This window comes from Cololabis saira, chromosome 3 (genome assembly GCF_033807715.1).
Source record: "Cololabis saira isolate AMF1-May2022 chromosome 3, fColSai1.1, whole genome shotgun sequence".
NCBI lineage: Eukaryota > Metazoa > Chordata > Actinopteri > Beloniformes > Belonidae > Cololabis > Cololabis saira.
The window spans coordinates 55,235,313-55,258,452 of record NC_084589.1 but is presented as its reverse complement, the minus strand read 5'-3'; the positions used below and the strand labels follow the sequence as shown (position 1 = coordinate 55,258,452).

The window sequence follows — 23,140 nt, the reverse complement described above, 5'->3', positions numbered from 1 at the left end:
GCAATTGGCGTGCACGTTTTTGCGCAACGTGCACAAACGTGCGCGCTAAAACCCATCCGGAATGCATTGGGAGAACTTTGGGGCCTCACCACCCGCACACCGTTACTCAAAAAATTCTGAACCATATTAGAAAGTTGTAGGCCCTGAATTTAACTACAGTCCTGTGGATTTTCAGAGCGATGGCACAAATAGTTTTTGCACGAAGTGCAAAAACATTTCCAAATTTCCAAACAAATGGGGAGATCATTTTCCCATGTATTCCTATGGCGCCATTCAAAGCGGATGGGAGAAAAAAGACGAAATTCACCTTTTTTCTGAGTCACGTCTTTCTCATAGTTGCACGTAGAAATGTCATTCAAACTTCAAAACGGAGGAAAACTTCTCTTCTCTCTCTGAACCTGGAACTGTTTTTTCCTAAAATGTACACTTTTCAAGATATGAGCGCTCAAGCGAGGACTGGAAATCACTTTTTTGTCAAATCTAGAGGCAGGTTGTAATTGATTAGAGTGAGGAAACATTCAAAAAATAAACATAATTTTTATTTGTAACTCGAGCTCAAGGCCAAACCGTAAAAGCTAGAAAGATCATTTTTGGTCAGAATGTAGACATAGATGTTGAGATTCAAATAATGTGACTTTGACAGGCGTGGTGTGCACAAAATTTGAACAGGGGGGCCAACAGACACGCCAATTCCTGCCACGGTCTCCATTGACTGCAATGTAAAAAAAAGTTTTCTTCAAAAAAATAAGATTTACAGAATCTGCTAGGTTCTCTGTTTCTCAAAATGTTTTCGTTTTTCTGCTAAGAGCTACGGTTTGATCACAAGGTGGAGTTATTTGAGGCTTGTCACAAGGCAACAGCTCAGCTGTTGACTGATTAGGCTGACCCAGAACTGGTCACATGACCCAGTCAGTACCGAATTCATATAGTATAACCTGAAAAATGGAGAAATCTGAACCCTGACCTTTTGACCTTAGATGATCCCCAGTCCTGCTGGGAACAGGTTCATGGTATATATATATATATATATATATATATATATATATATATATATATATATATATATATATATATATATATATATATATATATATATATATATATATATATATATATATGTATGAATGAATGCTGAAGCTGGTAATTAATGAATGAATGAATGCTGAAGCTGGGAATGAATGAATGAATGAATGCTGAAGCTGGGAATGAATGAATGAATGAATGAATGAATGAATGAATGAATGAATGAATGAATGAATTAATTAATGAATGAATGAATGAATGCTGAAGCTGGTAATGAATTAATGAATGCTGAAGCTGGGAATTAATTAATTAATTAATTAATGAAGCTGGTAATGAATGAATGAATGAATGAATGAATGAATGAATGAATGAATGAATGAAAGCTGAAGCTGGTAATGAATGAATGAATGCTGATGCTGGTAATGAATGGATGAATGAATGAATGAATGAATGAATGAATGAATGAATGAATGAATGAATGAAGCTGGTAATGAATGAATGCACGAATGAATGAATGAATGAATGAAGCTGGTAATGAATGAATGAATGAATGAATGAATGAATGAAGCTGGTAATGAATGAATGAATGAATGAATGAATGAATGAATGAATGAATGAATGAATGAATGAATGAATGCTGAAGCTGATAATGCATTTTTGAATGAATGAATGAATGAATGAATGCTGAAGCTGATAATGCATTTTTGAATGAATGAATGCTGAAGCTGGTAATTAATGAATGAATGCTGAAGCTGGTAATGAATGAATGAATGAAAGAATGAATGAATGAACGAATGCTGAAGTTGGTAATGAATGAATGAATGAATGAATGAATGAATGAATGAATGAATGAATGAATGAATGAATGAATGAATGAATGAATGAATATGTTATAGTCCAATATCTCTCGAATGGTTTGACATACAGAGTCATGGGTGATGTCATATGACTCAGTATCGAGTCCTTGACCCTCATTGGTGCAATTTAGCCCCGCCCCTTCTTCTGATTGGCCGATACGTTATAGTCCAATATCTTTTGAATGGTTTAACATACAGAGTCATGGCTGGTGTCATAGGACTCAGTATCGAATCCTTGACATTCATTGGTGCAAATTAGCCCCGCCCCTTCTTCTGATTGGCCGATAGTTATAGTCCAATAACTTTTGAATGGTTTGACATAGAGAGTCATGGGTGGTGTCATTGGACTCGGTATTGAGTCCTTCACCTTTATTGCTTGTAAAATGTACACAAATGTGCAGCAGCCCGCTGTGGCACTCTCGAAATTTCTGCAAGGAAATTGTCTAGTTATTTATATATTATTCTTTGTTATAGTGGCTAAATTATGCGTTTTTGTCTCGCAAGGTACTGTTTTTTACTGTCAGTTTGTAAAAACATGTTTTTAACGCTGTTTTAGCAGTGTTTTATTGAGGTTTTAATGGGAGCACCACAGATATAGTACTATGCGAAGTCAATGGGATCCGTCACCCGATTTGACTGCTGTCATACCATTGAATGAAGGACAAAACAATAACAATCATCCAATAGATATGGGCCAGTAGGGCCCTACTCTACCTACTAGTAGGCGCAGGAGGCTGTTATCGCCCCTTTCTATGGCTAACCCCATGTTATTAATGCTTGCTATGGAGCTCACACCTCATTATCGCCCCTTTCTATGGCTAACCCCATGTTATTAATGCTCAGTCGGCACAGAAGTTTTGTCATGAAGCTCATACCTCACCTCCCTTTTTTATGTATTTAGCAAGAATTTTAAAACTTGAACAATAGAATTCAACGTAAAATGCCGGATCTTGTCCATTAAAAACAATACTTTTTGGAACATAGTGTAACGACCACAGATAAGATAAGGCCTTGCCCGCCTGGGCAACACATCAGCATTTGTCCGACTGGTTATTGCAGTTGACTGTGGTCTGGGAGACTGTGGTTCGAGAAATGCTCTGGGCACGACTTGTTCGCCACGGTATTTTCCTCATTGTGTTATGGTTTTCTATTAATATCTTTAAAATTTCTAAACACAAAAACACAAAAGTGTCCTTGATAATTCAATAATACAATAGGTTCATGTTAAGGACATCCGTTTTAATTAGTTCTCCTTCGATTATGACATGTTTTTAATGCTCAGTAGGCACAGGAGGTTTGTTATGTATTGTTATGAGGCCTATTTCGTGTCTATTTTTGCACAGTTCACTAAGGAGGCTAAAATTCTAGACTCTGTATCAGGAGGTGACTTTCATCCACTGTGCAGAGTTTCAGATCTGTGTGACCTTCGGAAGTGTCAAAGGTCACTGCGTCTGTTGCTTCTCGGCCTGCGAAGACTATTTTGTGTCTTTTTTTGCATAGTTCACTAACGCTTTGAGTTAAGAGGCTGAAATTCTAGACTCTGTATCAGGAGGGGACTTTCATCCACTGTGCGGAGTTTTAGATCTGTGTGACCTTCGGAAGTGTCAAAGGTCACTGTGTCTGTTGCTTTTCAGCCTGCGAAGACTATTTCGTGTCTTTTTTTGCATAGTTCACTAACGCTTTGAGCTAAGAGGCTGAAATTCTAGACTCTGTATGAGGAGGTGACTCTCATCCACTGTGCCGAGGTCCAGACCCGTGCGACCTTCGGAAGTGCCAAAGGTCACCATGTGTGGTGCCTTTTTCGGGCCTTTTTTGTGTGTTTTTTGAACAATTCACTAACGCTCTGAGCTGGGAGGCTGATTTTTGACTATGTTGCAATGCAGAAGGCCCTTTGCTAGGATCTTTTGGTCCCGTGGCTGTATGACCTCCACAGATTTAGTTGGCGTTGCAGAGGGTTCACAGAGTTGAGACTTGGCAAGCCTAATCTAGGCCCCATATGGAGGCCACAGGTCAAGTTTTACTTGGTTTGGTCAAATTTTGTGGCAACGGTGTCCGTTCTAATGTTGGAAAAGGTGACGTTTCAAAGCCCCGCCCACAGGTCCGATCTGCACCAAACTAACGTCTGTCTGATCAGGGGATGCCCCCAAACAACATATAAAAAATTCAGACTCCTAGCTAAAGGCGTTAGTGAACTATGCAAAAAAAGACACAAAATAGGCCCTGTTCCATTAGTCAGGAGGCTCTCAGAGCTAGAGGTTTCTACACCCTCCTAACCAGCCAGAACGTTTTGGAGGAAACACTGTTGCAGGAGTCATAGAAATTTGAATTTTGTATATGTTGTTTGGGGGGCATCCCCTGATCAGACAGACGTTAGTTTGGTGCAGATCGGACCTGTACTTTTCGATGGGCGGGGCTTTGAAACGTCACCTTTTCCAACATTCGAACGGACACCGTTGCCACAATATTTGACCAAACCAAGTAAAACTTGACCTGTGGCCTCCATATGGGGCCTAGATTGGGCTTGCCAAGTCTGAACTCTGGCCTTCGGCAGGAGGATCCCCCCTTATGAGCCTGGTCCTGCTCAAGGTTTCTTCCCTCCTAAAGGGGAGTTTTTCCTTGCCACTGTTTGGCTTAAGGTTTTTCTCCGTCTAGAGACAACATCTTTTGTATTAGACGCTATATAAATAAAATTGAATTGAATTGAATTGAATTGAATTGAACTCTGTGAACCCTCTGCAATACCAACTAGCTCTGTGGAATTCGTACAGCCACGGGACCTAAGGATCCTAGCAAAGGGCCTTCTGCATTGCAACATAGTCAGAAAATCAGCCTCCTAGCTCAAAGCGTTAGTGAATTATTCAAAAAACACACAAAAATGGCCTGAAAAAGGCACCACACACGGTGACCTTTACATTGCCGTAGGTCGCATGGGTCTGGACCTCGGCACAGTGGATGAGAGTCACCTCCTGATACAGAGTCTAGAATTTCAGCCTCCTAGCTCAAAGCGTTAGTGAACTATGCAAAAAAAGACACAAAATAGTCTTCGCAGCCCAGAAAAGCAACAGACGCGGTGACCTTTGACACTTCCGAAGGTCACACAGATCTGAAACTCCGCACAGTGGATGAAAGTCCCCTCCTGATACAGAGTCTAGAATTTCAGCCTCCTAGCTCAAAGCGTTAGTGAACTGTGCAAAAATAGACACGAAATAGGCCTCATAACAATACATAACAAACCTCCTGTGCCTACTGAGCATTAATAACATGTCATAATCGAAGGAGAACTAATTAAAACGGATGTCCTTAACATGAACCTATTGTATTATTGAATTATCAAGGACACTTTTGTGTTTTTGTGTTTAGAAATTTTAAAGATATTAAAAGAAAACCATAACACAATGAGGAAAATACCGTGGCGAACAAGTCGTGCCCAGAGCGTGTCTCGAACCACAGTCTCTCAGACCACAGTCAACTGCAATAACCAGTCGGCCAAATCCTGATGTGTTGCCCAGGCGGGCAAGGCCTTATCTTATCTGTGGTCGTTACACTATGTTCCAAAAAGTATTGTTTTTAATGGACAAGATCCGGCATTTTACGTTGAATTCTATTGTTCAGGTTTTAAAATTCTAGCTAAATACATAAAAAAGGGAGGTGAGGTATGAGCTTCATAACAAACTTCTGTGCCTACTGAGCATTAATAACATGGGGTTAGCCATAGAAAGGGGCGATAACAGCCTCCTGCGCCTACTAGTAGGTAAAGTAGGGCCCTACTGGCCCATATCTATGGGATGATTGTTATCGTTTTGTCCTTCATTCAATGGTATGACAGCAGTCAAATCGGGTGACGGATCCCATTGACTTCGCATAGTACTATATCTGTGGTGCTCCCATTAAAACCTCAATAAAACACTGCTAAAACAGCGTTAAAAACATGCTTTTACAAACTGACAGTAACAAACAGTACCTTCGCGACAAAAACTCATAATTTAGCCACCATAACAAAGAATAACATGTAAATAATAATAATGTCATAATCCGTGTATATATCACGACCACGGATCCCATTGACTTTGCATAGTACTATATCCGTGGTGCTCACACGTAATTATACCATTTTCCGTGTTGGTACCACGGATAATAGTGGTGAGACGTCGTGGGCATTTCACGGATTTTTGTGAGATCAGGTTGGAAAAATATTCTATCAATATTTATTTGTGTATCAATATTTAGCGTGTTAGTGGCTGAATGATGGAAAATAATCTAATTACGTTTTTTTTCCAATATTGCGATTTAATATGCAAATATTTTTCCTTCAATAAAATTTAATGGATGATTTTATTACTCAAACAATATTATATACATTTAGTGTAAAATGTTCTTACAAAGACCAGGCATCTTTGTTTTAAGTCTTGCATATTTTAATTTATCCAGTAAATACAATATACAGAGTAATGATAACAATAGAACTAATGCTTTGTTTTTTTAGAAAGTTTTAACCAGATTACTTCAACACCACTAACCAACATTTCTACTACCTCAGACATACAATTTAAACTGACAAAACAATGAAGGTAATACGAATTTGAAAGAGTAAATTTTGTTCATATTTTTTTCACATCATCATCATCTTCTCCCGCTTTATCCGTTCTGGTCGCGGGGGCAGCAGCCTCAGCAGGGATGCCCAGACTTCCTTCACCCCAGACACTCTTCCTCCAGCTCTTCCTCCAGCTCTTCCTCCATCTCTTCCTCCAGCTCTTTCTCCAGCTCCTTCTCCAGCTCTTCCTCCATCTCTTCCTCCAGCTCTTCCTCCAGCTCTTCCTCCAGCTCTTCCTCCATCTCTTCCTCCAGCTCCTCCTCCAGCTCTTCCTCCATCTCTTCCTCCAGCTCCTCCGGGGGGAGTCCGAGGCGTTCCCAGGCCAGCCGAGAGACATAGTCTCTCCAGCGTGTCCTGGGTCTTCCCCGGGGTCTCCTCCCAGAGGGACATGCCTAGAACACCTCTCTAGGGAGGAGGGACATGCCTGGAACACCTCCCTAGGGAGGAGGGACATGCCTGGAACACCTCCCTAGGGAGGAGGGACATGCCTGGAACACCTCCCTAGGGAGGAGGGACATGCCTGGAACACTTCCCTAGGGAGGAGGAACATGCCTGGAACACCTCCCTAGGGAGGAGGGACATGCCTGGAACATCTCCCTAGGGAGGCGTCCAGGAGGCATCCGGTACAGATGCCCAAGCCACCTCAGCTGACTCCTCTCAATGTGAAGGAGCAGCGGCTCGACTCCGAGCTCCTCCCGGGTGACCGAACTCCTCACCCTATCTCTAAGGGAGGAAACTCATCTCTAAGGGAGGAAACTCATCTCTAAGGGAGGAAACTCATCTCTAAGGGAGCGTCCAGCCACCCTGCGGAGGAAACTCTTCTCTAAGGGAGCGTCCAGCCACCCTGCGGAGGAAACTCATCTTGGCCACTTGTATCCGTGATCTTGTCCTTTCGGTCACTACCCAAAGTTCATGACCATAGGTGAGGGTAGGGGCGTAGATTGACCGGTAAATCGAGAGCTTCGCCTTTCGGCTCAGCTCCCTCTTCACCACGACGGTCCAGTGCATCGACCGCAGTACTGCGGACGCTGCACTGATCCGTCTGTCAATCTCCCGCTCCATTGTTCCCTCACTCGTGAACAAGATCCCGAGATACTTGAACTCCTCCACCTGAGGCAGGACTTCTCCACCCACCCGGAGAAGGCATGCCACCCTTTTCCGGTGGAGAACCATGGCCTCGGTCTTGGAGGTGCTGATTCTCATCCCTGCCGCGTCGCACTCGGCCGCAAACCGCCCCAGCACATGCTGGAGGTCCCGGTCTGATGAAGCCAACAGGACAACATCATCTGCAAAAAGCAGAGATGAAATCCTGAGGTCCCCAAACCGGATCCCCTCCGGCCCCTGGCTGCGCCTAGAAATCCTGTCCATAAAGATTATGAACAGGACCGGTGACAAAGGGCAGCCCTGCCGGAATTTTTTTAGTTGTTCTTTTTAAATCAGATTTGACAAAATATTTAATATTGGGACCAATGAAAACAGTGAAATTAAACTATTTAAAATGTTAACAATTTGAATAATACAAGAAATCCCAGCGTTAATTTCATCCTAGTTGGAGCAGTTTAACTATTGTGGCTTCTGAAGTGCTTCTGGTTTAAGGCTTCGTTCCTCTAAAATAAAGTAGAACAGTTCTTTGGTCTTGCTGAGATTCAGAAACTAACCTCAGCATAATTATGGGCATGCCAAGTAATGGCATGACCATATTGCAATCGTCCAGAATGGCCCAAAGGGCAATGTTGCTAGCATTTTGCTAACAAGCTAAAGTCACAAAAGTCCCACGTCACACCAGTGGGTGTACAGCATGACCCCGCTCTGATGTGGAAAAAAAAATCCCCAAAACATAAAACACGCCCGAAAAAATGAGGAAAAACATGAAAATGAAGGCGATATAATGGTATACAGAAAAGGTTTCCCTTTTCTTCCTTATTACAGTTTTTCACAGTTGCTAATACCCAAAAATCAAAAATTTGGCACAATTTGCACAACCTTCACTTCATGTACCAATTGCTCGACCCAAGTTGGCACTACTTCACACTCCCTTAACTGCATTAGAGTCTGACTTTCCTTCTTTACATTCTGATGTCAATTACAAATCCCGTGGCATCAACCTATAACACACAAATATTCATAACACTACACACAATGTTCAGTCGTTGAACACACTTCTCAAATAAAATCTCAAAGCATCAAACTACAACACACAAATATTCAAATCTCTAAACTTTCAGGTCTGTTGAGCAATTTTCAATCAGGACTGCAGTATAAAATGTATGACACCGCAATGGAGGTGAATGAGTACATTTTCATTTATGAGGTTGGGTTCAACCTCGTGAAGAAGAGGCGCCGGGGCAGAAGTGTCATTGGCCAGCGGGCCATTGTTGAGGTCCCCGGCCAGCGTGGTGGCAACTTCACGATGTGTGCGGCCATGAATCATCATGGCATCCTCCACCATCATGCCCACCTAGGGGCCTATAATACTGCCCGTCTCCTTGCCTTCCTGGACGGCCTGCATGACCTGCTAATACCACCTGGTGGGATGGATGTCCCACATCGGATCCATTATATCGTCATCTGGGACAATGTCAGTTTCCATAGGGCTGCTCTGGTGCGTGGGTGGTTCCAGGACCACCCACGCTTTTCCACTCTATTTCTTCCACCTTACTCTCCCTTCCTTAATCCAATAGAGGAATTATTTTCAGCATGGAGGTGGAAGGTGTTTGAACGGACCCCCCCGGGCCGGGTCCCACTGCTCCGGGCCATGGAGGAGGCTTGTGGCGACGTAAGCGTGGAGGCCTGTCAGGGCTTCATTCGCCACTCAAGGCGATTCTTCCAATGCTGCCTAGACAGGGAGCACATTGATGTGATGTGGACGAGCCCTCTGGCCTGACAGGAACCGGAGGCATGATGGCAAATTTTTTTTTGTGAGGGGGGGTTACTGTACTGTACTGTTCTGTGTGTGCTAAAATTAAACTTTTTTTGGTTGCATATTTGTGTGCTGTTTTATGTTTGACTATACAAAAGAAGGCCTACAGACATTTTACAAAAGGAGAAAAAGCACATTTTCCAAAGTCATTGTCATTATTATGGTGTGTTCTGTTTCTATAATTGTGTTTTCAGTTTTGCACCTAAGTGTGCTGTAAATGCTTGGTAGTGTGCAGACAAATGCTTAGTTGTGTGTACTCAATGAATGGTATGTGTGTGTCATTTGAAAAAATGGCTATGTGTACCAAATGAAAACACGGGTTCCATTTTGTGAACAGGTAAGAGATTTGATGGCAAAGAGTCATCTTGCAAAGGGAGTGTCAGGTTTAGCATTTTGTGTGTGAGGTTTTCAGATCTGTGTGTTCAGTTTGAAAAAAGCTGTTATTGTTTTGAGAAATGGGTGTTAACAGTTGTATGTCATACATCGTTGGATGCGTCTCCATCGTGCCTCGATGGGCATTACCTTTCTCAGTAATAGGGGTTACCGTGGCAACGCTAGATGCCAAAAAGCAAAAAAAAAGGTGAAAATTCGGACGCTTATTGCTCGGCCGAACTTTATCGTAGAGACATCGTTCAAACTTTCAATCACTCGGCCCGATCGGCACTAACGGACTCTCGAACATCATTATGTTATTTATAACAATTTTTGCGATATTGACCTTTCATGTTTTTTTTATTTCCGTTTGACTTTGGACGCTTGTTGCTTCAACATATTCAAATTTCATGAAGCTGTGATTTAAGGAAATCTTATGTCAAAATCCAGGCCAAATGGCCCCATTCATTCGGATGGGGTTTTTTACCACGGTGAAAAAAAAACCTATCCGTTAACGTAGCCTGAACCAGAACGTGTACCCATGCATGGCATACATCGTTAGATGCGTCTCCATCGTGCCTCGAAGGGCATTACTTGCCTCAGTCAAAGACGCCAAAAAGCGCGCCCCATTAATAACTATGGGGAGCAGAGGAATGAATGCAATACAACCGTAAACACCTCAAACTGACATAAAACCACTCCGAACACAAACACTACAGCCCCAAACCAAAGCAGAGAGAGGGGACGAATGGGCAGTAGGGCACGCCCATATCAAAATTTCCTGAAATTTTCTAGTGTGTTTTACTCTTGTTATGATTCAAAAACTAATTTCAACGTCAGCAGGGATCGCTCCTGCACCACTTCAGTGTAGGACAGTAATGGCTAGGCGTGTCCCGATCAGGTTTATTTGGCAGATTCAGAGTCATTTGATTTGATGAGTCCAAATCGGAATGAACAAATGCAAAATAAACAGATCCAGGTTGTCACCTTATTTTATCATTTTGCACTTAAACAGTGCAGTTCTGTTTGAGGTAACTTGAACAATCAAATAATAATAGTGCAACTATTAAGTAGTAAAAATAGTGCAAAATTCAACATACATTTTAATTAAATAAAACCAGCAGCTCAACTGAAAATACCCAGCAAGTATTTAAACAAATAAGTAAATAAAAGAGCAACAGTGTCATAAGGTCAGGCAGTAATGTGCTTTTTAGATTGAACTCTTACTTCTGACTGTCCTTTTCTGGCTAAAAGAATAAAATGTTTGTGTTTGAAGTGTCCTACAATCTTCCTCACGGTAGCCAGGGTGTCTATCACGCTGCGTTGAGAAAGAAAGCCCTCGTGCACGCAAAGTTGGCAAAAATGCGCGACACAGTCAGTGGCGTTTTTATGAACGCTCTGCTAGGAAGACGACACAACCGGCAGCTTAGTTCGGTTAGCAGCGTTGTTGCATAAAATGACGTGGACCTGTTGCCTGTTGATACACCAGTTGTTTAGTATTGTTTCTATAGTCTGGCGATCAAAGGGGTAGGGTTAGGGTTTCGATCAAGTCTGAAACATCGTGATCAGGCCTGATTTCCTATCATGTGATCAGATCGGGACATCCCTAGTTATGGAGCTTGTCCACTACTCTGCTCTACTCTTCTCAACTCGGCTCTGCTGCTGTGACATACTTGAGTGTCTGACACAAACCAAGAAGGAACAAGATTGTATATGTGGTGCTTGGTTTATGGCTTGTATTTAATATCAAGTTAAAGCAGCACTATGTAACGTTTCCAGCTTAATATCATATTTCATCATCATCATTGTGATGGAACATCAACTTCCAACAGGTTTAATGAACCTCTGTCATGGTCTGAGGGGTCTGTATCGCCTTCACTGGCACTATGTAACTTTGAGGAGCATGGTAGGAACCCTGCCACACTAAAAAACTACACATTTTTACGGCTTTGACTGCTTTACGGCATACGTCACTTCCCCCTCCTTCCCCATTCGTAGTGGAGACCAAAGCTGGGCGGGGCTTGGAGCGCAGAGCTCAGCAGAAGCTGGTGTCATGGTAACCATGGTAACCCATCCAGACCAAAGCTGGGCGGGACGTGGAGCGCAGAGCTCAGCAGAAGCTGGTATCATGGCCCAAGCAGCGGAAAAACCAAGAAAATAAAAGTTTTATCAGAGGAGGCAAAAAAAGAAGGCGGGAGAGTAACAAGCTAAATGCCCGGACAAGAATAAACATTGGCCCGGTCTCGTGCCAAAAAGTGATTGTGTGCTAGAATCTGATTTGTGGCCGCGGGAGCGCGCACAGCAGCCCGTTGAGCGATAGCGTTTAAATGTCAGATTTTCAGATTATGAAGCTCAAGAATTAGATAGAGTCATATTTAGGCAGAAACAACTTTTCATTAACTGTATTTGGCCTTCAATCAATTTTTTGCAGGTGAAAATGCCTATTTTGTGTTGTAAAAGAGTTAAAAGCAATCCTGTGAGCTCTAGTGTTTATATTATGAAGCTCAAGAATAAGATCAAATCATATTTAGGTAGAGACAACTTTTCATTAACTGTATTTAGCCTTCAATCAATTTTTGGCAGGTAAAAAGACCCATTTTCAGGGGAGAAATCAGATTCTGGCAGGCAATCACTGCGTTCACTCGCTGGTGTGAGCTGAAAGACGAGGAGGGATGTCCGACCGATGGGGATTTATGGGGATAAAACAAGAGACAGAATTGTTATGATACAAATGTAAATGTAGAGTTCTTTGTTCAATAAGAATCAAAACTAGAAAATTTCAGGAAATTTTGATATGGGCATGCCCTACTGCCCATTCGTCCCCTCTCTCTGCTTTGGTTTGGGGCTGTAGTGGTTGTGTTCTTGGTGGTTCTATGTCAGTTCGAGGTGTTTACGGTTGTATTGCATTCATTCCTGTGCTCCCAATAGCTATTAATGGGGCGCGCTTTTTGGCGTCTAGCGTCCCCACGGTAACACTTTTGACTGAGAAAAGTAATGCCCATCGAGGCACGATGGAGACGCATGTAACGATGTATGCCATGCATGGGTGCACGTTCTGGTTCAGGCTACGTTAACGGATAGGTTTTTTTTCACCGTGGTAAAAAACTCCATCCGAATGAATGGGGCCACTTGGCATGGATTTTGACATAAAATTTCCTTAAATTCCAGCTTCATGAAATTTGAATATGTTGAAGTCCACAGCGTGCCGAGTCGGGGAACATTTGTACAATGTCTCTACGATAACCTGTTGCCTAGCAACAAGCGTCCAAAGTCAAATGGAAATTTAAAGGAGCTTGGGGCCGGATTGTGGCAGGATTTATGAAAAAAATTCGTATACATTTTAAGTTTTCTAGTAATAATGTCAGATGAAGCATTCCAAACCCAAAAGAATGATTCCTCTAGTGTATCTCTCCTTTGCCTTAAACAGTCTGTGTGCTGCAAAATGTGCTGCAATTCGGTCCCGAATTTCCCGCGCCGGGCTGCAGATGTGATGTCACATGACGCTGCATGTGCGTTCTCCCCGTTCTCCCGTGCCGGCTTCACTGTTGGCTGCAGTACCCCCAACGGCCGTCGTGGTGAAGGGTGGCGCTAGAGAGTCTCATTTCTTAAAAGGAGCCTCAAGCTCCTTTAAAAAAAAAAAGGTAAATATCGCAAAAACCGTAATACGTAGCAAAATGAGGTAGTACGGTGCGTTAGTGCCAATCGGGCCGAGTAAATTTGAACGATGTCTCTACGATAAAGTTCGGTCTAGCAATAAGCGTCCGAAAACGCTTTTTGGCATGAAGCGTTGCCACGGTAACACTTTTGACTGAGAAAAGTAATGCCCATCGAGGCATGGTGGAGACGCATCCAACGATGTATGCCATGCATGGGTGCACGTTGCGGTTCGGGCCGTATTAATGGACGAAAAAAGAGTGCGGAATAAGAATAATAAGAAAAGGGAAACCTTTTCTGTATACTAATATATCGCCTTCATTTTCATGTTTTTCCTCATTTTTCCGTCCGTGTTTTATTTTTTGGGGATTTTTTTTCCCACATCAGAGCGGGGTCATGCTGTACACCCGCTGGTGTGACGTGGGACTTTTGCGACTTTAGCTTGTTAGCAAAATGCTAGCAACATTGCCCCTTGGGCCATTCTGGACGATTGCAATATGTTCATGCCATTACTTGGCATGAACATAACTAGAATGTTTTCACATTCGTCTTGGGTTTTGGTAATTCTAAAATTACTGAGAATATCAACAACAGACACAGAATAATAATAGTGATCATAAAATTGTGTAATTGGCAATGAGGAAGCTTTATAAAATAATAATACAATTGAATAGAATTACAGCACTAGAGGAAAGAATGCAATGCAAAGAAAATGTATAGAACATTTCTACTATTTTTCCTGAGAACTGTAAAATTATGCAGGGCTGATCTGCAAAACGTTCAGTTATTGACAGGTTATAAAGTATTTTTTTATTTTGTCAGTAACTATGTTGGACTACTAATTTATGACAAAGTCCCTGTAAAAAACGTGACAGGAAAAAGATGCCGTAGAACAAAACCAGAGCGCATTATCAAATGCAGCGACGGGGACAGGAGTTTTCCGGCAGTACGTCCTGGTGCATCATGGGAAATGTAGTTCTTTCTGGTAAAGCACTACCATTTTGTCCAAAGGAGCCGCCAAACTCAACAAAAGCTGAAAGTTACATTGTGCTGCTTTAACACACACCCAAGTGTGTTATACCTCAAAACGTGCGTCTCCATCCTGCGACATCAGGCATTACTTTTCTCTTTCAAAAGCGTTACCGTGGCGACTCTAGAAGCCAAAAAGCGCGCCCACCCTTCATCTGGTTGGTTCAGACAAAAAAACTTTGCGCCTCAAGCCCCATAATACGGTTTGACGTACATGAACGAAAATCGGTACACACCTGTATCATGTCGCAACTTAAAGAAAAGTCTCTTGGCGCCATGGCCTAAACCAAACAGGAAGTCGGCCATTTTGAACATTCTGAATTAATCGCGTAATTTTGGAGCAATATGAGCCATTCCTTCGAGAATTAATTCAGCTCGAACCGTAATGTGCACCCAGATGTGTTATACATCAAAATGTGCGTCTCCATCCTGCGACTACGCGCATTACTTTTCTCTTTCAAAAGTGTTACCGTGGTGACGCTAGACGCCAAAAAGCGCACCCACCCTTCATCTGATTCAGACAAAAAAAACTTCAAGCCCCACAATACGGTTTGACGTACATGAACGAAAATCGGTACACACCTGTATCATGGCACAACTTAAACTTTATCTTTATTTCAGACTACAAGGTCCATATTGACAAACATGATACAACAGAAGTACAAAACATAAAATAAATTAAAATACAGATTTAAGAAACATACAGGGACTCTCTCCAGTGTTTCTAAAAACAGGAAGAGTATCGGATGCTGCTCCTTTCAGGCATTGTCAGTGTCATTATTATTTCATTATTGGACTTGTTCACTCTCATCATAAAACTGTACATTAAGTTCCTGAGAACAGCACCCAGGGTTGGAACTCCACTGGTAACAAACAAGTGGCTAGCACTAGTCCACCTCGGGCATCATTATAGGCCACTCTCAGCTTTCTATATTTACCAGCACTGTAGCTGCACCACAAGTGGGCAGTATACAGTGGTGAACAGTATGCCTTAAAGAGAGCTATTTTTACATCATCAGTACACATATAAAACTTTGGGGATAACATGTTTGCCTGTGCATACAGTTTACAGTATTGTCTCTGTATATCGTCGTCATCACTGAGGTCATCCCTGATGATGTGACCCAGATATCTGACCCTGTCAACGACACTGAGCACCTTGTTGGCCACAGGAAATGAAGGGAATGTTGCCTTCCGGTCATCCTTGGTTTTCATGATCATGACTACACTCTTTTTTGGATGAAACATAATATCATACTGCAGACCATATTCAGAGCACACATTCAGCAGCTGCTGTAGGCCAGCAGAGCAGGGAGACATGATCACCAAATCATCCGCATACATTAAGTGATTTACGAGTCTCTCCCCCACCATACAGCCAGTCTTACACTTGCTAAGGTTAGTAGAGAGCTCATCCATATATAAATTGAAAAGCACAGGTGACAAAATCCCCCCCTGTTTGACCCCATTAGTCACCAAAAAGGGCCCAGATAGAGTATCGCCCCATCTAACTTGCATAGTTTGATGGGAGTACCAGAAATGTAATATACGTATTAGATAAGAGGGTACACCTCTCTCTTTTAACTTAGTAAATAGTTTTCATGGTTAATTCTGTCAAAGGCCCGACTAGCATCCAGGAAGCATGTGAACATGGTGGAATTATGTTTACTGTACTTGCTGACAGCTTCTTTTAGAGCATATACACACATGTCAGTGCTGTGTTTACTTTTAAAACCAAATTGCTCATCAGTGGAGACAATATAGTCTTGCATCCTCTCAAGGAGGACTCTCTCTAAAACCTTTGACAGCACACTAGCCAAGGCTATTGGCCTATAGTTATCGATACTGGAGATCTTCCCTGTTTTCTCCTTGACTACAGGGACCAATAGAACTGACAGCATGTGGTCAGGAAGTAAATAAATTCTGGTCCTAAAAAAACGTTTTGTTAGGCTTGCAACTCGATCAGAGTCACTCGCTTCATCTACTCCTTTATTTCAAAAACTCCAGATTCTTACTATTTATGATATCAATATTTTTCAGATATGCGTTTTTATTTATAAGCTAAATTCAAGTGAAGGTAATATTCCTGGAGAGTTCAAGACTTACTTTAAATTAAATTCACAGGTTCATTCTTATTCAACTCGACAATCCTCAGATCTTCATCCTCCTAAATTTCTCACTTGCAGACGTCAATGTTCGGTGAGATTTAGGGACTAAATTGTGGAATGATTTTTCCCACTTGGCAAACAGCTCGTCCTCTTTGAAATATTACAAAAGAGTTTTGAAGGACCACTTGACTGCTGTTTTGTAACTGTTTTCCCAATGTATTGTTGTTTATGTATCCATGTTCTTTTTTTTTTTTTTTTTTTTTTTTTGTGTGTTTCACTCATAGTGACATGTACAGTCTTATTTGCTCAGGAGTCAATATAATATAAGTTGTAAAAACAATATCCCATGCACACTCACACACATTTATTTTTTGTCTTTATTCTTTATTATTTATATATTGCATTATTAGTTTGCCATCACTTTTGTGTAGTTTTACTTTCTGTTTTTTTGTATGTTAATCTTGACATGAAATTTTAATATCTTCGGTGGATTGGGTTTTTTGCCTCTTCCTGCACCGTATAGTGTTTATCATTGATATTTCCTGTATATTTTTTAAAAACTGTGCAAATCAATAAACTAAACTAAACTTAAACTAAACTAAGTATTCCATGCATCAGCATTCCAGTAAAACACATAGCCAGTAGTACAGAAGCTCTGTGGCTGGAATATTTTAAGTGTTCGGCAGTTATTTGATCAGGTCCACAGGACTTATTTAGAGCTAGTCTCTCGATAGCTTTTCTGATCTCTTCAGGTCTAATAACCACACTAGCATTAGAAACAGCACCTAGATTAAAATCATCACTTTTAACACAATTAAATAGGTCAGTGTAATGTTTCTAACATAAGTCAGCAATATTCACACTCCCAAAACCGGGATCAGCAGAAACTCAAACTCAAGTGATCGGATCGGGAGCTAAAAAATCCTGATCGGGACGACCGTAATTAAAGGGTACTTATTTTGTATAAAAGCTATTTAAAGGGGTACTTATTCTGCTTAAAAGAAAGTAAAGAGGTATTTTGGGTTTAACTTAAAAGAATAAAAAGGTATTTGTCTTGAACAAAATAAGGTATTGTTTACTGAGTATAAAGGTATAGAAGAATATTTTGAAAGAAAAAGGAAAATAAATCTCATTTTCCATTTGTACAATTTTATTAATACCATTTTCAGTCTTGTTTATATTTCATTTCACAGGAAGAATTACCTAATTTTATTTTCTCATTTTGAAAATAAATACCTGTAAAAGGATTATTACGTTTAAAGTACAGTTGTGTGGTGTCCTTATTAAGTCTATTAAGGAAGGTTGGAAGTCCAAATTGTGGTAAAACTTAAAGGAGTTAAATTAAAGGGTAATATTACATGTTACAGTTCAACAACAAACTCAGGCCCCGTCCCATCGTACTGCACACTCAACATAAACTTTACATAGCTACATGCTACCTGGGTTACACTTACCAAAGTCACACATCATATTTTGACAGATTTTTGAGTGCAGTGTCTCACATAAAACTGGTTTAAGGAAAACATGTTTTTGTTGTTTTGTCAGTTTAAATTGTATGTCTGATGTAGTAGAAATGTTGGTTTGTGGTGTTGAAGTAATCTGGTTAAAACTTTCTAAAAAACAAAGCATTAGTTCTATTGTTATCATTACTCTGTATATTGTATTTACTGGATAAATTAAAATATGCAAGACTTAAAAGTAAGTAAGTAAAATTTATTTATAGAGCACTTTTCATAGATACAATCACAAAGTGCTTTACATCAGGGATAAAATGCAGTAGAATATAAAACACACAATAGCACAACAACAACAAAGATGCCAGGTCTTTGTAAGAACATTTTACACTAAATGTATATAATATTGTTTGAGTAATAAAATCATCCATTAAATTTTATTGAAGGAAAAATATTTGCATATTAAATCGCAATATTGGGAAAAAAAACGTAATTAGATTATTTTCCATCATTCAGCCACAAACACGCTAAATATTGATACACAAATATACATTGATAGAATATTTTTCCAACCTGATCTCACAAAAATCCGTGAAATGCCCACGACCTCTCACCACTATTTTCCGTGGTACCAACACGGAAAGTGGTATAATTCCGTGTGAGCACCACGGATATTGTACCATGCAAAGTCAATGGGATCCGTGGTCGTGATATATACACGGATTATGACATTATTATTATTTATATATTATTCTTTGTTATAGTGGCTAAATTATGCGTTTTTGTCGCGCAAGGTACTGTTTTTTAGTTTTCAGTTTGTAAAAACATGTTTTCAGTAAGCACCACAAAACTCATACATACGCTGCACCTGATTATAGGGCGCACTGCGGATCTTTGATAAATGTGGATTCAAAAGAGAATAATTTCTTTACGAAGGTCTAAACGGCTAATATACCATTTGAGATAAATTAACAATTAAAATACACAGCTTGTAATATTCTAAGGTATACTCACAGTGTTTTTTTCAGCCGTGGGTCCTGGTTGGGTGTGCAGCGGAGCTCCAGTCTGGCTGGCGTGCTGCTCGCAGAGGGGCTTTTATTTTCACAGGGGTGGAGTCGAGTGGGCGGGAATTACAAAATGATATAAGATATTCAAGCCAGAGGCCATTGCACAACAGAGTAAAGAGCATGAAGAGTTGATGTAGTCGAGTGCAGTTCAAGATTAAGATTCCCAGATTATTCAAATTTTTTGAGATAGGATATTTGAGTTTTCTTAAACTGTAAGCCATGATCAGCAATATTAAAATAATAAAAGGCTTGTAATATTTCAGTTGATTTGTAATGAATCCAGAATGGATGACATTTTTGTTTTTGTAATTGCATTACAGAACATCACAATATTTTAATTTTCTGAGACAGTCCTGTATATTCCAATAATTTGTTGAGATGTTTAGTCTTAAGGACTTGTTCATAGTTTGATTATGCTGAGGGAAATGTAGACCATCAATTATTGTATTAGGTTATCAAATTAGATTGTATAGGATGGGTTTACTTCTGCAAATTAGCATGTTTTAATATATTTTGTTTTTGGTCTACTTTTTAAAGGCAGAACTGAAGGGACACCGACATGAACGGCTGAAGAGAAGACTGCCAGCTGAGGTCCAGTCGCAGAATGCTGTTGAAGAGGACCAAATGGCGCAGATTACGCGGCGATACATTTATTCCTAAAAGAGCGCATATTTCCCGCGATAATCGCATATGTCCGCGCTGAATATGCAAATAATGCGGGGCTCGCTTGATTTCACAAGCCGAACATTTTCGCATAAAGTTTGGAAAAAGGGGGAAGTGTTGTGAGTGACATGTCGGGACGCCCGGTCGCGACGTGCGGGACCCGCCCGGGACCTCCGCACCCCTCGCAGAAACCGCCACCCCCCAAACAGCAGCTCTCACCCGCGGGGGTGAGAGGAAAAAGGAGTGCCGTCTCCGCCGAGCCCCCCGCTTGCGCGGTGGGCGCGGCTGCCGGCGGAGGCGGACGCACGCTCCCATCCACCCCACACATCCACGCTCCCATCCACCCCACACATCCACGCTCCCATCCACGGCGGACGTGTGGGGTGACGGAGCCCCAGCTCGTCCTCTCGCCGCGCCGGCGCGCCCGGCAATCACCGAGCACTGAGCCGCGGGCTGGAGGGAGAGAGACGGCCACCGCCCATCTCCTCTCCACCCGCGCTCTCCTTTTTTTTTTTCGTCTACGACCTCAGATCAGACGAGACAGCCCGCTGAATTTAAGCATATTACTAAGCGGAGGAAAAGAAACTAACAAGGATTCCCTCAGTAGCGGCGAGCGAAGAGGGAAGAGCTCAGCGCCGAATCCGCAACTTCCTGCATATTTCGCATATATCGCAACTTTCCGCATATTCCACGACTTCCAGCATATTCCGCAATTTCACCGCATAAAAGCACATAAAAAATCTGCACATTTAATCGCATAATCAATGATTTTAGCCCGTTTTTCTGGAGGGTCTACCTTATGGACAGATGTTTGCACACACACCACTACGCTCATACCCCCCAAATTCAAATTCAGCACTTCCCACATTCCCACCGACTCATCGGCCGACAATAGAACACGGAATGCTGTACCACTTAGCACCATCAACCCAGCAGATTTAACACATCTGGTGAGGGAATGCAGCAGTTTTCATAAACCCGGTCTCTTCTTGAGGGAGATTAGTGAATCTTACCTCACCCAATGATGACCTCCGTTTGGGAGTCATGGCCGTTCCTGCACTGTTAGTTTGAGATGTGAAATGGCAAGCTGCAATACTTCAAATGTTGACAGAAATGGGTGCACTAGTTTTAGGGGTTTTATGTGTGAAATGTTTACTTTGGCAGCTCCAAGAGTTTGTAACACTGAGGTCAGTTCAAGCCTCTTGAGTCTTTGTTTACTTGAACAGTATTTCTGCAGCATTTTTGTTGAACAGCTGTACAACTGCGTTATTCTTGAATGCTTTTATTTAATCATCAAAATGGGTATTTTAGAGGCAGCTTATTTGCACTATGTTTTTGTGAATCTTTACAGTGTCAGATCTATTCAGAAATAAAAAGTCTGAAAACTAATTCAGGAGTGTGTCTGTGTGATTAATCGACATAAGAGTACAACAATGAACAATGGCATTCAACCAAACCAAACATTTAGACTTGGCTGTCTCTATTCAAGTGACTTATTGTAAACAACTTTAAATGTAAAAAAAAAAGCCAAAAAATGTAAACTTAAAATGCTTTAATTACTGGTGGTGCACACGGACATTTTGAACATTTTTGTTAACACAATTGCACTAACATTAATGTTTTATTAGAAATATCTTTAAGCAACAACACTGGCTCTCTCTCTCAAACACAGTGGAGAAAAGTGTCTTTTATGGATCCATGTGAGGATTCTCCTGACCCTCTTCCCTTCTGCTGTCCAGCTGTCTCTGACAGCGACTTCTGAATCCGGCTGGTTGTCCCTGTCGTACTGAATTAACAGTAACACTGTTGTCGTCTATCCTGTCCTCTGAAGCTTCACAATAATTATGCAGCACGAAGCAAGCATAAATAACAACGGGAAGGTCATTCAGATGAATGTCCATCGCCCTTCTCAGGACTCTGAAGCTTTTACTCTCCCAAATTCACACTCAGTCACCATTCGTGCTCGGCACAAATGTAGTCCAAAGTACTGTTCCTGGGCAGTGTGTCCCCCATTTGCATATTCTTTCATGAGATATGGGAGCAGTGGGTATGCAGGATCGCCGGGTAGATAAACTGGTATGGCCTCTTCGTCATCAACAAGGTCTCTTGGGGGGGATTTTTCCATTTTTCAGGCAGGTGTTCAGTGAGGAGTTGCAAAAACACGGGCGTCGTGCACACTCCCTGGCCATTTCACTACCACGTCCATAAAAGAATATTTGTAATCCGAGGTGGCTTGGATATTCAAAGTAAACCTCCCTTTTCTGTTCAGGTAGTCAGTGGAATTATCTGATGGTTGCTTGATCTCCACATGAGTCCCATCCACAGCACCCGGGCACTGAGGGAGACCGTGAGCCGGTTCAAATCCTGCACAAGCTGCTGGACAGCACATTCTGTTGTGGGCAGTTTCATGTATTTAGGACCCAAGTGCACAGTTATTGCTTTACACACCTGTCCAGGGGCGAAAATCCCGTTTCATAGTTGGGGGGGACAATGAACAGTAACATTTTAGAGAATAAATCCAGGGGGGGACAAAGAATAAAAGTTTGATCCTTCCTTTAATCCAGCATTTTGACATTTCCATCTCTATCTCAAACAGGCAGAAGAGCTTTCTTAGAGCAAAACAAAACAATGGTATTAGGTGAAGGTGCAATAATACACACATGTGACATAATACACTGATACAAAAACCCACAATCTGTACAAGAATATCTGTATTATTTCTAGTTAAAATGTCTCATTTTTAGTTAAAAAAAAAATGTCATTACTCTTAAAACAAGACTCATCACTGGAAAAAACCAACAATTTTCACCTGTTACAAGTAGATTTTCACTTAAAATAAGTAGAAAAATCTGCCAGTGGAACAAGATTGTTTTGCTTGTAATGAGAAGATAAATCTTGTTCCACTGGCAGATTTTACTACTTATTTCAAGTGAAAATTTACTTGAAACAGGTGAAAATTGTTGTTTTTTTCCAGTGATGAGTCTTGTTTTAAGTGTAATGAGATTTTACTGTTTATTATTATTTTCGATTTCGGTTTGGGCCACAAATGTTCATTTTGGTGCATCACTACTAAATACTACTGCATTGTTCCAAAATTATTAATTCTGTCTCAAATGATCCCCCCTGTCCCCCCCGGGATTTTCGCCCCTGTTTAGGACCCAAGTGCACAGTTATTGCTTTACACACCTGTCTGACAATGATTGAAACGACAGATCTAGATAGACCAAATGCGTTTGCCGTCTTGCTTGTCTCCCCTCGTCAGCTAAATAGTAGAGGGTGCAGCTACTTTTTTCATTACCCTGACCGGGCGCTGCATGACAGTTGTCTGCCCTTCTATGTGGGGGCGCAGTAACTCCGACAGGGACAGTAGCGATGACCGTGACATCCTGAAGTTCTCACGCC

At 41.4% G+C, this 23,140-nt stretch overlaps 1 protein-coding gene across 1 annotated transcript in view; it reads right to left on the bottom strand.

The window, feature by feature from the left end:
• LOC133440525 (uncharacterized) overlaps positions 1-19,072 on the bottom strand; it is a 30,273-nt gene extending 11,201 nt beyond the window's left edge. The window contains exon 1 of the mRNA XM_061717800.1: positions 19,023-19,072. The gene's annotated coding sequence lies outside the window, so the exon portion shown is untranslated. The remainder of the gene's footprint in view (positions 1-19,022) is intronic.
• Between the last annotated feature and the right edge of the window lie 4,068 nt (positions 19,073-23,140).